The sequence below is a fragment of the Chrysemys picta genome, chromosome 4 (genome assembly GCF_011386835.1).
Source record: "Chrysemys picta bellii isolate R12L10 chromosome 4, ASM1138683v2, whole genome shotgun sequence".
In the NCBI taxonomy this organism is placed as follows: Eukaryota; Metazoa; Chordata; order Testudines; family Emydidae; genus Chrysemys; species Chrysemys picta.
The window spans coordinates 13522061-13543008 of NC_088794.1; the positions used below are offsets into that span (position 1 = coordinate 13522061).

At 40.8% G+C, this 20948-nt stretch overlaps 1 long non-coding RNA gene across 1 annotated transcript; it reads left to right on the plus strand.

Moving 5' to 3' along the window:
• Nucleotides 1-2964: 2964 nt before the first annotated feature.
• LOC112060015 (uncharacterized) lies at nucleotides 2965-17822 on the plus strand. The gene is made up of 3 exons (XR_006175065.2): nucleotides 2965-3710; nucleotides 16445-16629; nucleotides 17504-17822. It is a non-coding gene; the product is annotated as an uncharacterized LOC112060015 (long non-coding RNA).
• Nucleotides 17823-20948: the final 3126 nt, after the last annotated feature.

A 20948-nucleotide genomic window follows, 5' to 3' on the forward strand; every position in this document is an offset into this window, starting at 1 on the left:
GGGGAGGGGGTGGGAAGGGGTGGAGTGGGAGCAGGGTCTGTGGCAGAGCCAGGGGTTGAGCAGTGAGCTCCCCCTGGCACACTGGAAAGTCGGTGCCTATACAAGGAGCCGCATATTAACTTCTGAAGAGCCGCATGTGGCTCCAGAGCCACAGGTTGGCCATTCCTGACTTAGCCAGTTATTCCCCATTTTGTAATGGTGCAAATTACTATATGTAGGAATTAAAATCAAATGCACTTATCTTTATTGAATTTCATCTTGGTGATTTCAGACCAATTATCTCATTAGTCAAAGTTGTTTTGAATTCTTATCCTGTCCTCCAAAGTACTTGCATCCTCTCCCAGTTTGGTGTCACCCACAAATTTTATAAGCACACTCTCCACTCCATTATCCAAGTCATAATTGAACATGTTGACTCGTACTAGATCCAGGACAGGCCCCTGATACACACACATATCCAATTTGACAGTAAACCATTAACTACTCTTTGAAAAAACATATTCAAACAAGTGTGCACTCACTTCCTAATAATTTAATCTAGACCACATCTCCCAAGCTTCCTAATGAGAATGTCATGAGTGTGTGTGAAAAGCTTTACTAAAATCAAGGTATATCACATTTTCTGCTTCTCCCCATCGCTATCAGAGGGCTAGCCATGTTAGTCTGTATCCACAAAAACAATGAGGAGTCCAGTAGAACACTTCAATCTCCCTGGACGTTCTATAGCTGATTTAAAAGTAGCTATACTTCAACCAAAAAACTTCAACAACAGACTTCAAAGAGAAACTGCAGAGCTACAATTAATTTGCAAATTTAACACCATTAATTTGGGCTTGAAAAGGGATTGGGAGAGGCTGGCTCACTACAAAAGCAATTTTCCCTATCTTGGTATTGACACCTCCTCATCAAATTATTGGTGATGGACCACATCCACCCTGATTGAATTGGCCCTGTCAACACTGGTTCTCCACTTGTAAGGTAACTCCCTTCTCCTCATGTGTCAGTATATATGCCTGTATCTGTAATTTTCATTCCATGCATCTGAAGTGGGAATTTTTACCCACGAAAGTTTATGCCCAAATAAATCTATTAGTCTTTAAGGTGCTGCTAGACTCCTATCCACTAGGTCAGCAACCCTGTCAAAGAAGGATATTAGATTAGTATGGCATGATTAGTTCTTAACAAGTTCATGTTGGCTATTACTTATAACCCTGTTATCCTTTAGGTACTTACCAAGTGATTGTTTAATAATTTGTTCCAGCATCTTTCCAGGTATCTAAGTTGGGCTTGCTGGTCTATAATTCCCCAGGTCCTCTTTGTCCCTTTTTAAAAGACAGATATTATGCTTGTTCTTCTCCAGTCCCCTGGGACCCCGCCCATCCTTCAGAAGTTCTCAAAGAAAATCACTAAAGGTTCCAAGATTGTTTCTGCTAGTTTCCCAAGTACCCGAGGATGAATTTTATCAGGCCAACTTGAATACATCTAACTACTCTAAATATTCTTGCATCCTTGCCCAATCGCAGAATTTCTTTAGTGCTTGGCCATTTAGCAGCTCTGTCAGCTTGTTTAGATGCATTTATAAATATATAAAAATGCCACTCACCAGAAGTCATTCTCTTTTATAAATCTGTAATATTTATCTTCTCTCTGTACCATTCAGGCCTCAATTTTATGGGCACTTATGGATATGCTAACTTCACTTTGACTAATCACATGCTTAAAGTTAAGCACATACACAAACGTTTGCAGGACCAGGGCCTTAAGACTGCCAGTTCTTAGAGTCAAAGTTTGGGTGCATTAGAGTAATTGTTTAATAATTACAATAGTAACTACTACTGTTTGCAAGGCTAATTCAAAATAAGTTTTATCATCTATGGATTTGAAAGTCTGTTGATTCACATAATTTCAAACTGGTGTGACCCACCCCTCTTAATTTATTTGTTTTTTTTTTCTTCATTAGAAACTATTTTCACTGCAAATCTCTCACACTATCTGAAAAATTTTAAGAGTATTTGTTTCCTTTCTTGAAAGTATTGCTTTGCATTTAAGCTAACTACATGAAAGTCCCCATTCAACTCTGAGATACAGGAATCTTGAGCATCTTTAAAAATGATTGTGTTTAAGTCTACACACTGTAATTCAACTTTCAGTACCATGAGGGTGTAGTAATACCATTGTTTGCAAACATAAAGGGGTGTGACCTTACATTCCTCAAACACTTACATTCCTTTGTATACAAAGGAACAGGAAAAACAGGTAGCTATAGATTCCAAAGGGTCCATGCACTGTATTATAAAACAATGTGTTGTTTTGTTTCACCGACCCCACTCATGAACTATATGTCCTGATATTCACATCAGTTTGCACAACAATATAGACTACTAGCAATAACAGCTTTGAACTCTGAACTCCTTTTCCATGGTTAATATTGGTGCAGATTTAGACAATGACTAATCTTTCAGAAATTGCTATGAAATGTGCTTATAACAAACGTATACATAACTTTCTGTTAATTTCCAGAGGCTTACAAACCTCTATATCTCTACAGGCCCATATACCCAGTTCATATGGTAACTATTACTAAAAACAAGGAATCTACAAAAAAGAGTTAGTTGCACTCAGAAGAGCTGCTTGCAGAGGGGAAAGAATGGAGTCTTAAAAGTTTCATGAGCAGCATTATCTTGCAGTTGTGAGCATTCAGTTTCACCTGTTAGCTATACCGGAGGGTTTTTTCCTTAATGTCCTGCTTTCCTTTTTTGTTTGAAGGCATTGAAGCCATCTGAGATTGCAGAACTGCCAACCCCAAATGTTTTTAAATATATATATATACACACACACACACACACACACACGAGTCAGGCCCCCCAAAAAATCAGGGGTTGACTTAAAAGTTATTAGATATAAAAATACATTTGGAGTTTTTTATTTGCCTTCTGGGTTTTGAAACTTCAGGGTTCACATTTTCAAGCTGATCTACACAACCATGAAGTCTGGAACTTACTAATAAAAAAAAACAAAAAACACTTAAAGCTGAGATTCTGGTGAATTCATGCGACTCCAGGGCTTTAAGAAACAAACAAACAAAAGCAAATACCATAAGAGCTGGTTTATCTGATAAAGTAACTCCCATACTAACTTTAATCCATGCAGATTTTAATTTTCTCACTTTTGACTTCTATCTTTTTGTCTTGCTTTCTCCTTTTTATGATAAGGACCAGGTAAAACTGAGCGGTCTAATTCCTTTGTCCCAGTCGAAAGAGGAAAAAATATATGCAAACAAACCAAAAAGTCTAACATTTAAAAAAACGAGGGCATGATTTTGAGTAGATAAATTCTGAACATATTAGTCTAATCTGTGTCAGTTTCTGTAATCTATGAAGAGATTTGCCACATCACACATTTGGTGAATAAATCCTTAACAGAGAAAGAAAGAATATTCAGAAACAATTCAGTGATTTCAGATTGTTGAATTAACAAAACTTTGTTCTATTCATAGGTACCCATAAGGACATGGCAACATTTCAGCACCAACAGCCTTTATTCAAGACTAATGCTCTCAACAAACCTGTCTCTTTAGGGCTCCCGTATCTTATACTTCATGCATTCTACAGGAGCTGAATTCAGGAAAGCTATACTACTGTAATGAAAACTTTGAAGTCTATTCAGAGAACTGGCTGACAAATTTAATTCTAATTTATACCATGCTGACAGTGAGTATGTTCACCTTTTATTTCTCCGCCTCTTCTGATTTACTTATTTCAGCTTGCAAACATGTAAAGTATCTGAACTGTCCTACAGATAAGCAGAAGGAATGTGTTCTTTACAACCACCTTACCTAATATACTGGGGTGTGAAGCATTATGTATTTACTGAGTGCTGATGTTTGAAATCTCAGAGAGCTAAAGCTCCATCAAAGCTGAGAAATGTATCCAGTTCAATGTGCATTACACAGTGGCTGCTGCAATCTTTCTTAAGCTATCAGCAGTCAGCACATATACAAATCTCACAAAAATAAGACCTTAAGCCTGTACTGATATCCTAACTAAAGGAAGAACAGTTTCAAGTCAACGAAGCTCTTTGGTAGGTGGGGAAACAACGTTTGTTTATTGCACAACTGATGTTCAAAGGCAATCCAAACATTAAAAGTGTATCATAAGAATCCATTTCCAATAATAATTAGAGACAGGCTATTTCAGAGAGAAGGAAGAGGGAATTTGGGTGTTACATTAGGACAAGTGCAAAATTATTTTCCTAATGTAGCACACTTCTAAAGAGAAACCCTGGTCGGTTTCTGATAAAAATGAATGTGGCATGGCATAACATGGCATACCAGCACATGTCAATAAGTGCACAGACAAGGTCTATCCTGTTCCCAAAGTCAATGGCAAAGCTCCCATCAGCTCCAGTTGGCACAGTATAGGATCCTCAGATAGGTCCATGCAGATTACTTAGCCTCACATTTCTCCTTAAAGGGCCCAATCCTGCAAGGTGTTGGCATCCTCAGCTCCCCACTGACTTCTGAGGTATGGAGCACCTGGCAGAATCAGGCTCAAATTACATGTCTTCTAAAAGGATTTAAAGGAATAGGTTCCTCCACTATGCCCCACTCTACCATGAAAAGAGGGATGGGGGAAGAGAGTGGCAATAACAGGTAAGTCCCTGGCCATGTGACTTCGTTCCTGAGGTCATAATGAGACAAAGAACATTGCTTAGGCACGGAGTCCTCACACCAACAATCCCTGACTCTGGTGACCTCTCCTTGCCATTTGTCTCCCTTCCCACTAAGTGGATCTATAGGGATCCACAGTTGGTTTAGAGAGTAAATCCCCTGGCTTCTTCTACTGGGGGGTCAAATCTCACTCCCTGATGGAGGAAATTATGAGGAAAAACTGCAAGTTTCAGTCTGCTGCATTTCCACTCCCTTATCTCTGCACAAGCCATGCAGGGGGAAAAAATGTAGCTTTAATGTCAAAGACAGCCAGACTAATATATTTCCAGTTTAGGTAAGAAGGAAGACTGGACCTCCAGAAAAGAAAACAGCTGAGAAACCTTAAAGTTGCCTGTTTCAATGGATTGTGTGAAACGTGAGCATTAATTCTGGATACTTTTGGGGAATGGAATCCAATTAGAACAACAACAACAAATACTCAGCACAAAATGAAAAGCAGTTACACTAGTGTAGGGCGATGTATGTAGATTTATGACATATTCCCTGCATGATCTACAGGGGCCAATGGGCCAACGGCAATAGTATTAAAATGTAAGAAGAATTGGCATTGTGGATAAACACTACGGGCAGGTCTACACCTAAAACGGTGCAGTGGCAGAGCTGCACCGGTGCAACTGTAGCACTTCAGTGAAGATGCTACTACGCCAAGAGGAGACACTCTCCCATCAGCGCAGTTAATCCACCTCCACAAAAGAGGCAGCAGCTATGCTGACAGGAGAAGCTCTGTCATTGACACAGCGCTTTCTATGTGGGTGTGGGTGTGTGTGTATGTAGGTCAGGATAACTGATCTTTCACACCCCTGAGTGATGTAGTTATACTAATGTAAGTTTGTAGAGTAGACCTGGCCTATGATGCTAACTGATAACAACAACAGTCTAGAGCAGGAGTGGGCAAACTTTTTGGCCAGAGGGCCACATTGGGGTTGCAAAACTGTATGGAGGGCCGGATAGGGAAGGCTGTGTCCCCTCCCTGCGCCCTCCCACTTCCCGCCCCCAACTGCCTCCCCCAGAACCTCCAACCCATCCAACCCCCCCGATCCTTGTCCCCGACTAGCTCCTTTTGGGACCCCCCGCCCCTAACCTCCCCCCCAGATCCCATCCCCTATCCCCCCTACTCCCTGTCCCCTGATGGCCCCCCTGACCCCTATCTACACCACTGCTCCCTGACAGACCCCCGGGGACTCCCACGCCTATCCAACCCCCCCATTCCCCATCCCCCTATCCACACCCATGCCAGGCCCTCTGGGACCCCATGCCTATCTAACCCCCCCGTTCCCCATCCCCTGACCGACCGCCCCCCCCCCAGAACCTCCGCCCCATCCAACCACCCCCTACTCCCTGTCTCCTGACTGCCCCCTGGGACCCTCCGCCCCTTATCCAACCCCCCAGCCCCACTTAGAGCAGCATGTCTGACAGGGATTGGGGACAGCAGAGGAGGGGGCCTGGGTCTAACCTCCCCAGCTGGGAGCTTAAGGGCCGGGGAGGATGGTCCTGCGGGCCAGATGTGGCCCACGGGCCGTAGTTTGCTCACCTCTGGTCTAGAGACCAGGACATTAGAAACTTGGAAATGGCAGAAGAAATGCAGTCTAAGTTTTTCACTTTCTGAGGCTTTATGTCTCAAATGTAGGTAACAAATTATTCAGTGAGTGGAGTGCCCCTAAGGAATCCCAAACAAATCACTGGTGGAGGAGAATGGTTCAAAGCTAGACACTTGCTATTCTGCAGCCATAATTTTCTGGGATGGTCTGTTTGAACATTGTGTGACCCCAGGATACAGTTATTTGAAGGCAAACTTTTAAGTGCAACATAAATTAGCTTACATTATAAGATGTGCTGCCACACAAGAAGATTTTACCAGGGGATTTTAATCAAGCTGTAAGAAAGTTGAGAAAATAAACCTAAGTATTACTAAAAATCTGTGTCAACTTGGACTGACTAAGCTGTGGTGTCTAGAATCATCACACGGGAATGGAAAAGGCATCAAATCCAGCAGGCTGTATATTAGCATCAACCCATACCTCGTAGTCAGAAAAGCTGCTGAGTAAATCTGTGTGTTTTTATTACACACATCACCATGGCATGTAGACACCTAATATAAGCAAGAATAGCATCAATTCTGCCTCACAGGATCATGTTCTCCCTCCCACCTTTCAAAACAAGTAAGTGCATAGCACACATCTGGGCACTTTGTAAATAACAATTGTTCATACATATTTACAGGATGCTGTCAGTATCCAAAGCCTTTGCAGAACTGGTTTGTTCCCCAGTAGTAAGAGCACGGGACTGGGAGTCAGCGTGCCTGGTTCTATTCTGGTTCTGTCACTCACTTGCTGTGAGTCCTTGGCAAAGTCACATCCCCTTTGTCTCTCAGTTTTCCCATCTGCAAAATGGAGATGTTTATTACCTAGAGTGCCATAGAATGGCTTGAACCTAGTACTTACAAAGTGCTGCAAGAAACTCAAATTAAAAGAGCTGCAGAGAGGCAAAGTATTATTGGATACATTAAAAGAAAAAAGATAATTACCTTTTTTGAGATGGGTGACCCTGAATGGTACATAGCCAGGACAACTGATGCATCTATTCTGCAGATGGGTCATGTAGGTTTTAAATAGACAGCGGGTATTTGGCTATCTTTAGTCTTTGCAAATATTTAAAAACAAATAGGGCATGCTTAGATACAGGAAAAATCCTTTTCATCAGCTGCTGTTGTTGCGAATAGCTCAGTCAATATGTTTGTAAGCACTTCTGATCCTGTTTGCCGATTCCTGTAACGCTGAAGAATCAAAGATTTTTTTAAAATGTAATTGCAACTGGTTGACATATGCCTGCCAGAAAGGCAGTTACTGATTGCTGTAGTTCTCACTCCACCACAGTTAAAAAGATGAACTAAGATTACTTGTCAAAATGAATGAAGGAGAAGCCCAAGCAAATACCCCTCAGCCATTCATTCTGGGCCACACATTAAATGTCTGAAATGTGACGAGATAAGATACTTTTGGAAGCTGATAGATACCAAGCAAAGATAAAGGCCCAGTCAGCCAATGAACTCCTGAAGCCAAGGTGGACATAAAGGTAAGCAGCTTAAGAGTTCCCAAAAGCCCAGCAAAAAAGGGGTTCACTCATCAACTGCTGATCTTTAGATTTGCTTCTGACAGATACCAATGCAACCTTCAGGCATCCAGTATAAGAAACAGGAAGGAGCAATGCCAGACCAGTACCCCCACTTGCTTCAAGTGAGGTTGTGGCTAAAATGAGGGCTGACTAAAAGTGCAGTCTTCTTTCTCAGCAGACTTACTCCCGCTGTACAATCAAGGTCATATCTACTGACTTCACTGGCCAAAATAAGGTTTTACTACTCTTTGCTCTGTGTAGCCTTGCAAAGCCTGTATAGGGATGAGAGAGGAGGCAGCAATCTGTTCCTACCCACCCATCATCCATCTAAGTGTTAGCTAAGTTCCAGTTGCAGAATGTTTGCTTCTGGGGATGATGCACAAACCAGAAAAAAGAAAACTCAGCAGCTTGATTTCCAGATTCTGGAGTGAATTTGGGATGTTGGCATTTAGAACAAAAAAAAAAAAAAAAAAAAGTTCTTACTTGTGAATTGATCTAACAAGGAGTCACTGAGGGCAAAATTCAACCCCATGCAGAGAATAATACAACCCTGGCACTACTTAAATCTTACTTAAGTGCTCAAAACATGGCGTACAAGGTGCACAGGCCTTGTCCTACCTCACTGCAAAGGGGTGAACCTTACTTCATGATTCAAATATGGAATCCCATGATATAGCAGTGTTACACAGAAACCCTTCAGAATGCTATACTGGGGTGGCATCTGATACCCTGTTGTGGTGGCATCAATGACTGCACAAGGTACAAGACAATGGAGAGATTCAGACCCTTAAATCTCCTCAATTACCCTAAGGCATGTTGGGCACAGAGGCGCCTTACATTGTACAATTCCTGAACAATAAGTTTCGGTTGTCAAGCCCCTTAGCTTCTTAGTCTTTGGTGAAAACACAGGTGCACAGACAATTCCATGCATACACTCTTAATTATTTGAAGAACAAATCACTAGAAAGGTGCAGCAAGTGGCTCCATATGGGTGTTGTCTGACAATTTCAAATGGCTGCAAAAGGACACTCTATTTAGTAAATGTACAGAGCTATCACAGAATGATCTTTTCTTTCTGTCTACTGCATCTAGGGCTTTACTTTAACCCCCTCAGCATGGTATCTGAGTGCTTTGCAGAGGTGTCATAACTAGAATGGGCCAATAATGTGATTTTCCTCCCTAGTTCACCCATGGCAAAATGTAAATGTGTTTTTAGAGAACTCTAAGTTTTATAGGTGAAAACAACCTTGTAAGTCATCTGTTCCCTCACAGGCTCTGCCGCACTCTCTATGCAGAGGATCATACTAAATCATAGAACTGGAAGGGACATTGAGAGGTCATCTAGTCCACTCCCCTGCACTCATGGCAGGACAAATTATCTAGACCATCCCTGACAGGTGTTTGTCCAACCTGCTCTTAAAAATCTCCAATGATGGAGATTCCACAACCACCCTAGGCAATTCATTCCAGTGCTTAACCACACTAACAGTTAGGAAGATTTTCCTAATCTCCAACCTAAACCTCCCTTGCTGCAATTCAAGCCCATTGCTTCTTGTCCTATCCTCAGAGGTTGAGAAAAACAATTGTTCTTGCTCCTCCTTGTACCAACCTTTTACATACTTGAAAACTGTTATGTCCCATCTCAGTCTTCTCTTTTCCAGACTAAACAAACCCAATTTTTTCAATCTGCCCTCAGAGGTCATGTTTTCTAGACCTTTAATCATTTTTGTTGCTCTTCTCTGGACTCTCTCCAATTTGTAAACATCCTTCCTGAAATGTGGCACCCAGAACTGGATCCAATACTCCAGTTGAGGCCTAATCAGAGTGGAGCAGAGCGGAAGAATGACTTCGTGTCTCTTGCTTACCACACTCCTGTTAATACATCCCAGAAGGATGTTCGCTTTTTTTTGCTACAGCGTTACACTGTTGACTCATATTTAGTTTGTGGTCCACTATGATCCCCCAATCCCTTTTTGCAGTACTCCTTCCTAGGCAGTCACTTCCCATTTTGTATGTGGGCAACTGATTGGTCCTTCCTAAATGGAGTACTTTGCATTTGTCTGTATTGAATTTCATCCTATTTATTTCAGACCCTTTCTTCAGTTTGTCCAGATCATTTTGAATTTTAATCATATCTTCCAAAGCACTTGCAAACCCTCCCAGCTTGGTATCATCCGCAAACTTTATACATGTACTCTCTATGCCATTATCTAAATAATTGATGAAGATATTGAACAGAACCACACCCAGAACTGATCTCTGCAGGACCCCACTCATTATGCCCTTCCAGCATGACTGTGAACCACTGATAACTACTCTCTGGGAACGGTTTTCCAACCAGTTTGCACCTACCTTATAGTAGCTCCATCTGGGTTGCATTTCCCTAGTTTATTTATGAGACGGTCATGTGAGACAGTATCAAAAGCTTTACTAAAATCAAGATATATCACGTCTACCACTTCCCCCCTATCCACAAGGCTTGTTACCCTGTCAAAGAAAGCTATCAGGTTGGTTTGACATGATTTGTTTTTGACAAATCCATGCTAACTGTTACTTATCACCTTATTATCTTCTAGATCGGGGTAGGCAACCTATGGCACGAGTGGTGAAGGCGGCACACGAGCTGATTTTCAGTGGCACTCACACTGCCTGGGTCCTGTCCACTGGTGTGGGTGGGCTCTGCATTTTAATTTAATTTTAAATGAAGCCTCTTAAACATTTTAAAAAACTTATTTATTTTACATACAAAATAGTTTAGTTATATATTATAGACTTATAGAAAGAGACCTTCTAAAAACATTAAAATGTAATACTGGCACGCAAAACCTTCAATTAGAGTGAATAAATGAAGACTCGGCACACCACTTCTGAAAGGTTGCCGGCCCCTGTTCCAGATGTTTGCAAACTGATTGCTTAATTATTTGCTCCATTATCTTTCCATGTACAGAAGTTAAGCTGACTGGTCTGTAATTCCCTGGGTTGTCCTTATTTCCCTTTTTATAGATGGGCACTATATTTATCCTTTTCCAGTCTTCTGGAATCTCTCCTGTCTTCCATGACTTCTCAAAGATAATTGCTAATGGCTCAGATATCTCCCCAGTCAGCTCCTTGAGTATTCTAGAATACATTTCATCAGGCCCTGGTGACTTGAAGACATCTAATTTGTCCAAGTAATGTTTAACTTGTTCTTTCCCTATTTTAGCCTCTTCTGATCCTACCTCATTTTCACTGGCATTCACTATGTCAGACGTCCAACCACCACCAACCTTCTTGGTGAAAACTGAAACAAAGAAGTCATTAAGCACCTCTGCCATTTCCACATTTTCTGTTATTGTTTCCCCCCCCTCCCCGCATTGAGTAACGGGCCTACCCTGTCCTTGGTCTTCCTCTTGCTTCTAATGTATTTGTAGAATGTTTTCTTGTTACCCTTTATGTCTAGCTAGTTTGATCTCGTTTTGTGCCTTGGCCTTTCAAATTCTGTCCCTACATACTTGTGTTATTTGTTTATATTCATCTTTTGTAATTTGACCTAGTTTCCACTTTTTGTAGGACTCTTTTTTGAGTCTCAGATCATTGAAGATCTCCTGGGTAAGCCAGGGTGGTCTCTTGCCATACTTCCTATCTTTCCCACGCAGTGGGATAGTTTCCTCTTGTGCCTTTAATAATGTCTCTTTGAAAAACTGCCAACTGTCTTCTATTGTTTTTCCCCTTAGACTTGCTTCCCATAGGATCTTACGTACCAACTTCCTAAGTTTGCTAAAGTCTGCCTTCTTGAACTCCATTGTCTTTATTTTGCTGTTCTCCCTCTTACCATTCCTTTGAATCATCAACGCTATAATTTCATGATCACTTTCACCCAAGCTGCCTTCCACTTTCAAATTCTCAACCAATTCCTCCCTATTTGTCAAAATCAAATCTAGATGTAAATATAAGTATTCATGAACACTTTCTCTAGCCTGCTTCTGAATATTTACAGTCAGGATATAGGAGCTTCCAAGGCTGCCTTCAGAAGACTAGTCCACGTTCGAACTCTTAATGAAAACTTTCCTGATCTCAGCTTGTTAATTTCCCCTTAAGAAATTTCTTCTCATTATTCATGGCTCTCCTTACCTGCACCATCCTGAACAGGAGAATTGGTTGGTCCATCAACGCCTACTAGCCAAGATGGGCAGGGATGCAACCTTGTTCTGGGTGTCCCTAAACCTGGCTGCCAGAAGCTGGAACTTGACGACAGGGGCTGGATCACTTGATAAATTGCCCTGTTCTGTTCATTCCCCCTGAAGCACTGGGCAAGATGGACCATTGGTCTGACCCGGTATGGCCATCCTTACAGGTGTTTGCCTTTCTCAACCCTGATACCTTTCAGACATCTATAAGGCTTTCATCATGTCACGTCTTCCTAGCCTCTTTCCCATCAATACACGTGCAGTTCTCTTATTCTATCTGCATATGTCAAGCCCCTGTGAGGATGTATTTCTTGTACTGTATCCATCAACTGGCAACAGGCAGCGTCAGCAATAGCAAGCAGAACAAGCTAGTGCACAGCACAGGCGAGGAGAGCTCGACTGGTTCATGTATTGCAGCTCTCAGGACTCTAAAGCAGTGATGGGCCCATGTTGCAAAGTTTGCATGCAGATCCAGATGTTCTTCTCGTTTGAGGGTTGTTTGGATGTGTGCTCATGGTACAGGCCCCATCTTTACCCTAACAGCTGTTGTCTCAACCTTCTGTGTTGTTCAGACAACGGCAGGCTCAAAAAGCACCCTCTGAGATCCATAACAAAATCCAGTGGTTTTGCATTTTCAGATATTTGACAGACTTTGAACGGAGAATTTAAAATCCTTATTATGTACATCAGGTTACAATACAACATGCTGATTTCTGGAGTAAGAGTTAGTGCAGGAATGGAAGCTGAACATCCATCAATTCTGAGCATTTCATATATTAGCAGCACAGATGCTGAAGAACCATAAGTGTTCTGCATTAAAACAAACGATCTATATTTCGGAGGTCTTGGAGTTTATTCACTGTAAAATGGAGCTCTGTTGCAGAGGGTTAGTTTTTTCCGATACAGGAAACACAATAAATGCTAGAGAACTGTTTTTTTCCCCCCTCACTACTTTATAGGTTGGCAAAGCTTTTTACAAATTCTGTATCTGACACTGTTTATATTTCTTGACATTCTCTTGATTTTTTTGGTCTTAATTTGAAAATACTTAGGGACCAAGAGGTAAATCCAGCCCTAGAATAAAAGCAGGTAAACTTCCATTAAGTTAATGGAGTAGCACCTGCATATACCAGGGATGAATTTTACCCTATTATAACCCATTAAATTATTAATATGTAGAGAGGAAGTACTTACTTTCTCATGGATTGAAAAATAAGAGCATGAACTTCACTTTGGCTGGGATATGACTTTTACTGTACTGACCTCTACCAGCTGGGCGATTATTAGTTGAGAACTTGTGAGTAAAAGCTATGAATAGATGTTATGAGGTAGCAGAAAGAGACTATTATTGTTTTCATGGTACAGTTAGGTTGGGGTTGCACTCAACACTCTTAGAAGCCCTTCTTTTATCTAGCAAGCAAATAAAAATAGTGCTGATGTTCCTATTACAAATACTGCCTCTAAAAACAGACCTGCAACTACTTAAATTACTCAAAACAAGACTGAGGCAAGGTGTAACTCTTGGCCTGGATGTAGAATGGGTTCGTTAGTACAATGTTAATTTCAGTGGCTCAAGAGTTTTATCATATTTTTCTTTGTCTGTTAAGTTCAATAGTTTCCTTGTTTTTTTTTAAGTTTAGTTTAGTTCCTGATTATCATTTACTGAAATCCCCTGCTCTAACCTTTCTCCGGCGTCAGCCTATTTCTCTACAGCATGTTCCAGAAGCAGGGTTTGCATTTTTAAGCAGTTTAGTGGTAAGTGGTTTTACATCATTAATGGGATGTGAGCAATCTTCATGAAACCTGACAAGTTTACTAGTTTTATTCACACGGATTGGGGTGGATCAAATAGCCTCATGGTATGTCCCAGTTTCCTCCCAATAACTGTAATCCACTGTTCCATTCTCCTAAAGAGCCAGCCTGTCCCATTCCCACCTCGCTGTTGTGTTTTCCCAATCATTCCACCACTTCGAACCGGACAGCAGTTAAAGGAGCAGTGAAGTGCCTGGAGAAACGTAATAAATTAGCATTTAGAGGAGCAGACTAAGATCACAGAGCAGAGCTACAAAAGATATATTTATGTATAGAATTAAACTTCCTTACAGAATACCAAAAGAAAAAAGTCTGTTCTCCAAGGCCAGACACCCACTCTGATAATCACTGCCTACCCCTCTTGCAGGCTTACAGGACTATCACAGTCAGTCTCTTCAGAGAGAAACAATTTTCCATCACTACTGACTAGAGATGGATTTTAACCAGTTGCATAGTGCTGAGCAACTCAGCGTCCAATCCCCTCCAATTAGACAATTAGAACTGGAAGAAGAGAATGACAATGGAGGAAAAGATTTGAGCTATAATTATAATTTGCCAATTGATTTTCTTTATTTTTAGAGCTCAGTTTCTTGTCCTGGGAGGATGAATAAACCAAAACAAGTCCAGTAAACTAAGTGAAACTAATGAATAGGGAAAAAAGTGAATTATTGCATTTTATTAGGAGAGGGAATTTGCTTTTGACAACCACAAGTAATGTTTAACTTATTCTACTTTATAATATTGTAAACGTGTTAAGTTGTCCCCTCTACAGTGATTAACAGTATAGTATTTTTACTATATTTAGAACTGTCTAGCACTGGATAGACTTTGTATTTTTAAGATTTGTTACTTAAATAGTTATATTTATACAACTTTAAAACAAAATAACTTATCTTCATACAAAGAATATGCAAGAAATCATCTTTACCGATTAGGAACATTTTGAAGGAAGAGGATTTGCTAATTACTTTTAAATTATTCTGTAGAAATGTGTGTGCAGTTAAAACAAGCAGTTCTTCTGTAACATGTTTTCTGGGAAAGAAATAAACTCAGTTTTGGAACAGTATCAGAGGAGAAGGTAGTTCCAATAGTTTTTACATCACTACCTAAAGTACTGCTATAGGTCTAAAATGAGGAGCTTTTAGAATCTGGAAAAAAAAATTGGTAAACTAGAGAAACAGGAAATTTGGGAAGATAGGAAGGATTTTGCAAGTTAGACTAAAAGTGTTTTGGGGCAAGAACCTCTGTGTCTGTAGAGTACATAGTAGAGCCTGAACCTGAGCTCAATTGCGGTCTTTGGGTGCTACCATAATATAAATAATAAATAGTAGTTTGAGTAGATGCTTTTCCTAACTTGATTTGAAACATGGTCCAAAGACTGGGTAGAGTCCAAACTCTTCCCCTTCCCTGGGGACTGGCTTTACTAAGAAAGAAATTAACATTACATTCAGCATGGTCTTCTCTTGCAGGCTTGGCTGCTTCTAGGGTCCCTCCTTCCTTCTTGCTCAGCCCGCACTCTAGATCCTCTCTCCCTCCAGCTTGCTAGTCTCTCCTCCTTTATATCTGAAAGAAGTTACAAGTGAGTCAGCAGAATGCACTTAACCCTTTCTCAGCAGAGTCAACCCCTGCTAACAGGGTGGGATATTTCAGGCTAACATTGACCGTAAAATCCAGATATACACATCACAGAAAGTAATATGAACATCAAATAATTGATAAAAGTTTTTAAGGAAATCTTTCCCCAGCAATAATTACAGCTCATATTGAAATAAGCTGCTTACACGGTCAGATTAACTTAATTTGCATTTTAGTACAAGAAACTATATAATGAATACAGATGGAATTGACTTCACCTTAAGGCAGGAACATCTAGATAATGTTATCATAGCTTAAGACTTGTTGAGAAATTTGCTTAAGAGGAAAAAGAGAGCTTTGTAGGAAGATTTAGTTTGTTCTGCCTTGCTTCTCAAAAAGTCACAAAAAGCAAAGGGAGCACAAGGATTAGGGCACCAATTCACTTTCCAGAATTTAAATCATGGTTTACAATATCTCTGAAGGTGCAGGCTCTTGACTATTAATGATGCTGCTCTAAATTAACCCCAGGAGTTGGGTGGTTGTTCCACCCAAAATGATTAAACTCAACAAGCTAATCACATGTTGCTCCATCACCTAACCTCAGCAATGGTGCTGAGATATTGAAGGGCAGCAACAAAATGAGTCATTTTCTCATCCCTTGCTCAACTTTACAAGGGATTTACACCCAATGAGCCTTTTTAAAAGGGACCCATTCGTGACATGAGTTAACTGTAAAAGAACAGTAGAAACACAGTTGCTCCAGCATTGCTAAGTCAAAGTTGCCACTTTCATAGCTACTAAGGAGGCTGGTACTTATCATAAAGCACAGTTGAACCACTCATGTATTGGACCATGCTGGATTTCACTGTACGCTCTAGAAAAGTGCATTTTCTACCATGGCAACCTCTGAAAGAGATAGTACATTTAAAGATTGTTCTAACACAGTTTAACCATATTATAAGCATGTAGGAACCATATTTTTAGCCTAGACTTCTATGAGGGCTAAAACACCATTCTAACATGTTTAAACTATGTTCTTCTGTCCACACAGGCAAATGCTGTAGAAGCCACGTGACTTAAAATATGGTCAAAATGTGTTCAAGTAATTCATATTTGTGATGTAGATGAGGCACCTTTCTCCAGGGAGGCACGTCGGTCTACCAGACAGGACACTGGACTTGGACTCTGACTCAGGAAGCCTGGATTCAACTCCTTGCTCAGTGCTATGCTTCCTACGTGAGCATTAGCAAATTAATGTTTAGCCTCTGTACATCAATTTTCCCATCTACAGAATGGGGATAATACTTCCCTACTTCAGAGAGTACATGAGTGGCATGCTAGCATACCAGTCCACTGGAACATGACATGATCATGCAGGAGGGTAGACACCAATGCAATGCTCTGTTAGGACGTGGTCCACACTACAAGAAAGTTTTAGAACCGCAATTAAACCTGTTTTTGAATACAGAGCTTCAAGCACTGCCCTCAGGAGACCTCCATCTATTCTAGCTGTTCTTATGCAATTTAAAAAAGCCATGCTTCTGTTAAGAACAGAGGCAAGTGTGCTTAAATTATTAATGTTTACTTGCTGCAGACCACTGAATAATTAGGAAATGAAAGTTTTGCATATTTTCAAGGATCTCACTGTGCAGCCCTAATGGCTGAGAGCCCATTTGCACCAAACAAAAATCTGAATCTTTCCATTGTACCTCAATCGCTTTTCAGGCAAATATCTCCAACTACCCTTCCAATTATTTGTTTGACGGTACAAATCAGTATAGATCCGACTGGGGTGAAAGATGATCATGTGATTAATGAACAGGACAAGGACTCAAGATCTAGACTGACTTTGTGCATCTGTCACAGCCAGCCTTCATATTTGTGAAGTGCTCAGATATAACAGTACCCACTGCCATAGGATAGCTTATAAATTACACAGAAGTCACAATTTTCAGTGGGTTTAAGAGGTTCTCTCAAATTCAGAGACTATTTGCAAATGTCAGCTGTAGCTTCAAAGAACATAGTCAAAGCATCTTTTCCTAATTTTTTTTTTTTAAATCATGGTTTACAATAACTTTCCCTAAAATGTAATCATGCGTTTCCTCTACAGCTTGCAGGGCAAAAATGCAGCTGGAAACCTACGGCAGCTCACTGATTGAGGAGATTTTCTATTAAAAGCAGCTAAGGTAAATGAATGGAGGAGGGAAGATTCGAAATTAAGATGTAGGATGTCTGTGTAGGTTCCACCACAATGTTTGGCTGAGCAATGAACCTTCTTTAGACATAGGATTTACCCTAGTAATTTGGATTTGTTTGATCCACAATCCAGAAGTAGCTCTGCAGCTTATCGAGTGGGATTTTCCATTCTCAGACTTGCATCCTTTCTCCAGCTAAATTGCCCCATGTACTTTTTATTTTAAAAATAATTATGCTAATGACAAACAGACAATAGATTTTCTAGACTGCTAGAAATAAAGAAGTTAATGTTTGTAAAGTAACATGTATTGTTATATGTCAAAGCACTGTTTCTACCTCTGTTTTTAGGACTTCTTTGGCACAAATGAGATGTAATATGTAGTTCCATAGGTTTTCCATTGTGAAAATCGTTACCGTTTAGAGATGGTTTCTTTTGCAGTCATTAATGAATAATGACAATATAATAATAACCTTCAAAGCTCACAATTCTTGCACCAACCTTTCCTCTGAGCTTATAATTAAGATGTCAGAATTAATTTCGGTCTTAGATCGCAGAGATTTTTTTCTGATTGATTCTAAACTCGATTTTATAGATATCAATCCTCAGCTCTTCTACATTAGCTGTACAGCTAATCTTCACCATAAAGAACAAAGCACTGGAGTGGAAACAAGGATCTGTTTATTCTTTTGATTTATGTGGATGTCAATCTGAGAATGTCAGACCTTTAAAAAAAATCATTCTTGTTAAAAGAAAAAATCTGCAAACATCATCAAGGACACCAAGAACCTCCACTTTCTTAGAAACATTACATGATTTTATTGCAGACTAAAAGAATACTGTCGTCTGGGCTTATTTTTTATAGTCATTTTCATGTTCTGAGAGTCTCTTTCTCTTAGGAATTCACGAAGAGCTATTCAGCATAGTATGTAGGCCAGGGATCGGCAACCTTTGGCACGCAGCTCACCAGGGTAAGCACCCTGGCGGGCCATGCTGGTTTGTTTACCTGCCGTGTCGGCAGGTTCGGCCGATCGCTGCTCCCACTGGCCGCAGTTCGCCGCTCCCACTGGCCAGTGGGGGCGGCGGGAAGCGGCAGCCAACACATCCATCAGCCCGCGCCGCTTCCCGCCGCCCCCATTGGCCTGGGGCGGCGAACTGCGCCCAGTGGGAGCCCTGATTGCCCGAATCTGATGACGCGGCAGGTAAACAAACCGGCACGGCCCACCAGGGTGCTTACCCTGGTGAGCCGCGTGCCTAAGGTGGCTGATCCCTGATGTAGGCTCTCAACAACTAAACTAAGACACTCACAAGACAGAAAAGTGGGTTCTGCTCCCATCTTTCTGGGGTTTAGCTGCTTGCACTTGGATCTTGATGGTTTCTCACCAGACATTTTTATATTCTTAATATACCTAATATATATTATTGGGCCAGATACTCAGCTGGCATAAGTTGCTCCATTGTATTTACTAGTTTGATAACTAAATGCGCTCTGAATCCAGGAGAAATTTTAGGAAGTGGTGGAATTGCACACTTTGAGGTGGGAATATTCTTGTTTCATTTTGCTGGGTTAGTTATTTGTTCACAATATAGCTGAGGGAACATGAGAATGGTAAATTGGGATTGAAAATTATGGTTCATCATTTAATGGAGATGAAAGTGATACATAGTAAGAGAGGCAGCAGATATGGCTCCTGAGACTAGTTCAGTCTCCTGTGTTTACTTCTAGCTCTGCCAGTGACCTGCCGTAACACCTTGAGCAAGTCACTTCTCCTCTCTCTGTCTGTTTCCCTCATCCTCTCTTCTTGAAAATGGGGATGAAGATACCTGCCTTCCTTTGCAGAGCACTCTGACGTCTGCGGATGAAAAGATCTATATAAGAGTTGAGTATTATTGTTATCCCATTTTTTATGTTCAATGATATTCCTTGGACCATCTATGAAATTGCACACTTTCTATTCTCCTCTTATGGGCACTTGCATCCTACTTAAAACCACTCATGTAATAGCCTTAATTGTAGCCATGAACCCTTTTCATTGTAAATACTGTGCAATCACATTCTTATATGCCTGCACTTATGCTAATCTCAGTCATTTGATTTCCCTGGGTGATCCTGAAAGGATAGTAGCTCTTTCTTACACATTCATTAAGGAAATGACTTTTGTTGTATAACGCTGGAAAAAACAAACTCTCTTTATACAATAAAATCCTGACTATGAATCAGACTTCACAGAAAAACTCCATCTCTGCTCCTTTCACCATTCTGGGTCAATTGTTCATCAATGACTTTTTCCTCTAGACTTTGGAATTCATCTCAACATTCACTCCCTTCCAACAGAGCAGACTACTGCACTGTGAACACTTCTAACTAAGCCTCTGTCCTTTTCAGAGAGTGGGGAGCTTTCATTCACAGTTTCTTTATTTTGGAAAATATGAGGTCTCAAATGACATGACATATATCAACACAGTTTATGTGCTTAATATCAGAGCTAAAGAAAATTCCCTATGAGCAGTGTTAACCAAAGAGCCAATTACTGTCATTTTCCTTTGTCCAAATATTTTTCTAGCTAGACCTGAAAACGCTCCATGAGTGGGACAAATGTTACTATAGCCATACAGGTAAAGGAAACCACAATGGGCTTTGGATCAGCCCCTGTGAAGTCAAAGGGAGTCCAGGACCACACAGGTAGTCAACGGCAGAACTATGAGTTCCTGTGCTCAGTCCTTTCTGTGCTCAGTCCTCTAAAACAAGACAAAAAATAAGACAAGCAGATGGAGAAAGAGACAGACCTAACTGATCTGATCTACTGAAGGAGTCCATGCACACAACTGAGAAAACATAACAGTTGACACACAAAAATCCACTTGCCCATCTAAAACTCATAGCCAAGGGTGTTTCTGCAGTGTTGTGTCTCTAGTATCCTGGGATCAACACCGCTACAAGGTGTGTAAGCTCGAAAGTTTGTCTCTTCCACCAGCAGAAGCTGGTCCTCACTCATCTTGTCTCTCCAAGAGCATTTTTAAGCATTTGGTTCTGGATATGTTCAGTGTGTAAATGTCTTAAGTAGGGTGAGCAGACAGCAACTGTGAAAAAACAGGGGGTGAGGGGTAATAGGCGCCTATATGAAAAAGTCCCCAAAAACGGGATTTTCCCTTTAAAAACAGGACATCTGGTCACCCTATTTTAAGAGACCCAGCAGTTTAACATTTCAAAATCCCTTCTCCCTGCTGCATGCAATGCTTGTTTTCAAAGTAATGTAAAGACTCAAAACAGAAGCCCATCATTTTGCTAAGGTCAGCCAGGCTGAGCCAGTGGTGACAAGTCTACACGAAAAGTAAAGGTCAGATAGTGAACAGATACTCG